The sequence below is a fragment of the Halictus rubicundus genome, unplaced genomic scaffold (genome assembly GCF_050948215.1).
Source record: "Halictus rubicundus isolate RS-2024b unplaced genomic scaffold, iyHalRubi1_principal scaffold1107, whole genome shotgun sequence".
In the NCBI taxonomy this organism is placed as follows: domain Eukaryota; kingdom Metazoa; phylum Arthropoda; class Insecta; order Hymenoptera; family Halictidae; genus Halictus; species Halictus rubicundus.
In genome coordinates this window covers 523-6,801 of record NW_027489648.1, presented here as the reverse complement: position 1 = coordinate 6,801, position 6,279 = coordinate 523, and the positions used below count along the sequence as shown (strand labels likewise).

The 6,279-nt window shown below is 36.4% G+C and overlaps 1 non-coding gene across 1 annotated transcript; it reads right to left on the bottom strand.

Moving 5' to 3' along the window:
* Positions 1 to 5,802: 5,802 nt before the first annotated feature.
* Positions 5,803 to 5,905, bottom strand: LOC143364881 (U6 spliceosomal RNA). Its single transcript, XR_013084341.1, has one exon. It is a non-coding gene; the product is annotated as a U6 spliceosomal RNA (small nuclear RNA).
* Between the last annotated feature and the right edge of the window lie 374 nt (positions 5,906 to 6,279).

Here is a 6,279-nt window from a genome sequence, read left to right as displayed (position 1 = left end):
TATCGAACGCGATTGTCGAGAGTGGATTGTCAAAAATGGAATTGAACAACGGGCAATAAACAAACATCGTTAAGTGCTAATTTTTGTTCGCTGTGGATTTTGTGCATTTATAGAAAAATGGAAACTGGAAAGCTAAATTGTGAAGGTGTTAGAAAAATTGGAGAATATTATTTTCAATTTATGAAAGTTGTTGAAAGAACAGGCACATTTTCATCTTGTTTCTATTTTTTACGATCAACTTATTATTTATTTAGAACAATTTTATTTTCTGTAAAGGTTTTCGATACAAGAATCGAAAGTTTCTTATCGAAATGCAACAATGGTGATGACACTGGCAAGACCCGTGTTGTTGACATATATCGAAAATTCACTGTACTTCCAAATTTCGGTAATTCAGAAATTGTCCGGCGATCGACAAACCAGCCCTCGATCACTTGTGACTCATCTCAACTTCGATGACCTTATGAGAACGACGAGAGACGTTTGACCTTAACTGCCGAGTCCTTCTATTTTGGGGGGTGTGAAAAATTCATGTGCTTTTTGCCTCTCATCACGGACGCGATGCTTAACGAGATATTTTATTTATTATGGCGGGTGATTCTTGTCGATGGACTGCGGATGTTTGGGCAATTTTCAGTTTCTGTAGTCAAACTTTAATAAACCCCACGAAATCTTATTTTCAGTGGTAGCAACTTTGTAGATCTAAAATCAAGAAAAATTCTACTCCATTCTATTGAATTTTGTAGTGTAGATATAATTGAAATCAATCTGAAAAGCCGGATATAATCATTTTCTTTGGGGTTATTGCAGGAAAGAAGATAGCTGAACTTCTTAAAGGTAGTTTCCGACGGATCGGTTGAAAATAATGAAAACGGTACGCTAACGTACACCGATCAGAAACATTTCTATCTTTCGTTATATCTTGGAATTATTTCCTGCGCGAAATTGCGTGCAACATCCGTAAAAGTCGATTTTAATTTTTCTTTTTATTTAAGCACAATGGCATTCCTTATTACAAAAAAGTAAGATGTACGAGCAACAACGGTGTCAACATCTCCGCTAATTTCCCGTCAAAAAACTTCCCGCAAAGCAGCCACCTTTGTTCGCGTAAAAACGAAGGATCTCCTAAGTGGTTTTCTTGATTGAGGGGATGAAGAAATTCATTTTTATCTCCCGGAGATACGAGGACGCGCGAAATACGTCTGTAATTGTGTGTGAACCGTATAATCGTCGAGCATACTACTTGAGCATATTTCGATTTTCTAGAAACCGATAGATCTTATTTGTTTGCTAAAAGCCATTTTATTAATCGATTATACACTCGCCATATTTTGGACAGTAGTGGTCAGTTATGATACAGAAGCACGTTGGGGTGTTAAGGGTTAATAGATGACACGAACTTCCACGTTTATCTAACCCGATCTAATTCGTCGGGGGTTACAACCCCTAAAAGCCCCGTTAATTCGACCGGTAATTTCAAGCGATAGATCGAACCGGGCAAGTGACGAAAGTTTAAAATTCTCTGACTTTATTAAACGTAACTCGATCAGCTTGTAAACTTGGCCCGCGTCCCATTAACTAATTGTTTTCACAACGCCATGGTTTCCCGGCCAAGGTAAGTTATGAAAACGAGGCTGGCCGGTGCATCCGATAACTATGCGATTCGATTCCCTGCGTCTTCAGAGCTGCACATGACTTTTTATTCCTCGGCGGAGGCTAAGGAAAATGATTTCCATCCACAATGGCCGACGTCGCGGACGTTCTCGCCGTTCCCTCGAACTGATTCGTTCGATTGTATCAGAAACTTTCTGTATTTCGTCCTCTATGAAACGATATGCTCTCACCTTGTTCTTATAAGGATCATTCCACGCGAAATCGGACTCTTGTTGCAGCAATGTTTCGCATTTTGTTCAAATTTGAATATGTTGTAGTCACCTATGAACAAGTCTCAAAGGATTTTCATGATTTTACAGAAAAGTAAGAAAGTGTCACTCTTGTTTCATTAAATTATACGGCTAGAACTAACAAATCGACAAAGATCAAAGATGAGTTTTTGGGAGCATATAGTGATAACGTAAGAGAGTATACTAAAAATGTTGTCATTTGAAAAAAATGTTTTTTTCACCATTCATTTTGCAATTGTTTGAAACAGATGCAATATTTTCATGGCCGGAATATTCTTAAAAATTTGAAAAAGAATGGGGAGATAGCGCAAAGTGTCCCCATTACTGACAATTTAATGAGAATTAAAATTATTTTAAGTGAACGCTGCACGTAGGTAAGATGTCCGGCCGCTGCTTCTACCGCGCGCCTGCCGTCGGAAGCTGTATGTCACGGTGCAGCGTTCACTTGAAATAACTTTAATTACGGAAATTTGAAACTGTCCGCTTTTATGAGAAAGTTCCTCATTTCCCTTAAAGTTTTTAAATTGCTCCTGCCACGAAAGCAGGAACATTTGTTTCAAACAATTGCAAAATAAACGGTGGAAAAACATTTTCTTCGAGTGACAACATTTTTAGTCTACATACACTCTAAGGATGCGTGCCAATTTAAGAGTAAAATTGTCGCGACTTATTCTCCAGAGTCAATTCGTCAGTGTTTTACATATTATGCACGAAAGGAATGGCACTCTCCGGTAGCATCGGAAGTATTTGCTACCGGAGAGGGCTATTCCTTTCGTGCATAATAAAACACTGACGAATTTGACTCTGGAGAGCAACTCGCGACAGTTTTATAAAATGAACGGTTCATACAATGTGTGTACTCGCGAGGCACTATCATTCACTTTATAAGTATACTTAGTTGCAGTGATAAAGCGAAACAGTAAACCTATTGAGATCATAAATAGACCTTATTCCTGTGCACTAAATCTCAAGTTTCGCAAAAGATTAATAGACTATTAACATACATATAACATAAACTGACTGCAACATTAAATAGTCTATAAAACTGCGTCTTAATATATTTTATGTATAAAAAAGTCGTAGAGACATAAAAGTTCATTTTGGTTTTAATAAATATTGCTTGATAAACATCCAAAATGCTGTACAGAAATTTTTCTACAATGTATTCAAGATATCTTCGAACAAGGTGATTACCGAAAAAAAATCGTTTTACTATCTGAACAATTAGACAATAGTGGTGAATAAGAATCTTTTTATAGTATACTACAACTAAATTTCATATCATTTCATTTTACCACATGACAAAATCAGAAACGATATTTCTAACAACAAATTAGAAAATAATTTTCATGCTTCGCACAAATTACTTTACGACCAGTAAATGCGATTTTCACTGTTCGAACGAAGCTACGGCAGCGCCGTCGTTTACGATGTGGACCACGCATGCTCAGATCGCCTCTATTGTCAGAGATCATGCGATCGAATCAGAGAGGATACTCGGAAAATGCCACTCGACACTGAATTTTTTTTTTTTTTTTTATTTTCATTGCTATTAATATTAACAACAATAATACAAAGACTTGAGTCCACTCGGACCCATTAGCCGCAAATATATGTTTCCCTTATACCTATATACATAACGATTTGACTTACGTACTAAGTTGCACATTTTCCTATATATATATTTTTATTTCTTTTTTTTTTTTTTCTCTCTCTCACTCGACACTGAATGTGGAAAGTGCACCCAGCTCCCCATACTGGACGAAAATGTTACTATTTAGCTTCTTCGAGTGGCCGTTATAGCGGTACTATCGATTGTTCAAGGCCACCTGGGAAAACTGGCCCTTAACAAGAAATTTCGCAGTTATTTTCTCATTATTTCTTTATCAATGTTTTAATTTGAATAGATCTTGTTTTCTTGAAGTTGGAATTTATGGGATATGGGTCGTAGGGATTGGTGTTTCCTTATGACTTCTGTGAAATATATTCTTTACCTTCCTTGAGTTTTAGCGCCTTATATATATACATTAATATATGAAGTAAGGTATGAAATTATCGAGTCAAAGTGGTCAATGTTTTTTCACTTTGCAATCAAATTCACAGAAGTTATTTATTCCTGATCACTATAAGCTGTTTCTATACTATATGTATCGATTGCCAAATGATTCCTTCAAATATCTCGATGCTTTAAATTTGACTGTGATTTCGGACCTGACATGAGTATAGAAATGCCGCGAGTGGAAATACTGGAACATTTCGGCAAGAAAAAAACGTAGATAAAGCGAATATGTACGAAATAGACATAATAAAGGATTTATTTTGTACATATTAAGAAGCAATATTTTATTCACTATATTGTCTTTTAATCTATTTCTTTTTTTTACTAATTATTTCGCCAGTCTTTGAGAATACTCTTTCGGAAGGAACAGATGTTGTCATAACACAAAGATACTCCTTCGCAAGCTTTGATAGTGTTACGTCCCAAGTGGTATGAATTACGATCTTAAGAGGATAGGACGCAGTTTCGAACCTACCTGCATACACCGGCTATGGTTCGGGAAATTGAGGCTCGTTTAAATAACTTTGTACCCTTATTTTGAAAACAACAAAATTATTGATTTATTCAAAGTGTGGTTCTGAATCAGAGATTACAAATTTGATTTTACAAATATGGTTTATATAGCGCATATACTGGAGTGCTTACAAATAGTTTGATTATAATAATAATAATAATAATATTAATATTACCGTGATCACGGGTTCGGATTCGGTTACAATGTACTCCGACTGCTGACACTGGTCTTTGAAACGGTTTGTCGCGAAACAACTGAACGAACTATTTTAACTTCAAAAGAGACTACTGGACTATTGACTATGACTGAATAACTGATTGTTCACGATTGTCTGACTGACTGACTGACTATTTATAACTGAATTTTAGGAGTTGGTCCCCCTTTTTATAAGATGCACAATCCTTTGTTTTTCAAAGATGCTGGCACAGGAGTCTCTACCTTGCATCTTTTTATCTTCTTGATGTCTCCTGACTAGTCAGCTGTACGCCGACAGGATCTTTTTACCATGAAGTCGGCGTCTTTTCTTATAATTTGGCATATTTGGACACCTTTCCTGTTTGTTCTCAGCGTGTAAACTGAGAACTTCATCTGCGTGTCTTGCAGGAAGAAAAGTTGGAGTCGTTTCTCGTGCTACCTTACTGCGTAGAATTTTTAACATATATCTTAATCCTATTTTTACTTCTCCTCGTGCGACATAATCGGATGTCCATAATAATTCATAATAATTCTTCATCTGAGGGTTTATTCGTTGGCGGTCGAACCACCGGACGTTCACTGCCTCTGTCTGCTGGGACTGTGATTGACTGCAATTCTGTTCCCCGCGGGGAAAAAAAAAACAGTAATAATCTATCTATCTATTATAACGTATCTATCTATTATAATCTATCTATCCATCTATCTGTGCATTGTGCGGCCACTTCTTACTTACAGTAACGAGCAAAACTGAGTCTACACTATTTCAAGCAACATAACTTTCTAAAAATTAGATCAAATGACTTGAATGTTATTGAGAAGTTAGAAGGATTAGTTTATTAGACGAGGTGTAAAAAATTTTTGAAAAAAATTTGAATTGGTCGGAATCGCAAAAGAAATAGTAAAAGTTGATTTTTTCAGGCTCTTTTATCTGAGCCTGTATTGAAAATTTAAAGAATGTATTTGATTCGTTCGAATAAATTATGTCCATGCTGAAAATTTCACCGGTATTGACTTATTCGTTTACGAGTTATAAACGATTAAAAATTGCGATTTTAAGCCGAAAATCGTGAAAAATGGCAATTTTTCCACTTTTTCTCTAAAGGGTGTGTGCCTGGATCACGCGAGTACTCAACAGCACAGAACGCTTCACGATTTTGCGTGTTATCCTTGCGCAGGGACCATGCTAATCTTCTCTGTATCGTTCCAAATTTAGTATATGTGCTGTCGAAGCAATTACATGTCAGACACAACCTCCATAATTTCCAACCAGGGCGTTTGATATGTCCCACCGGATATCTGGTGCAGCGAACGGACGATTATCGTCTGTGAGTTATGCACGATCTAACCACGAAATTATACTAAAGGCATAGAACATGTCAAGACACAACACAATCGTCCTACATATTTCATCGTCCATTACACAAGTATATATCATCGGAATTAAATCATATTTGGTTTAGTTTTAATCAGAAACATGTTGGTAAATATGTTGGTAAAAGTTTCATAAAAAAAAATAATGACAAATAAAGAAGTTTTGTAACTGGATTCGATTAGTCTTCTGGTCTCACACCGATATAGCCGACAATGTGTGCCACACTTCTCGGCGA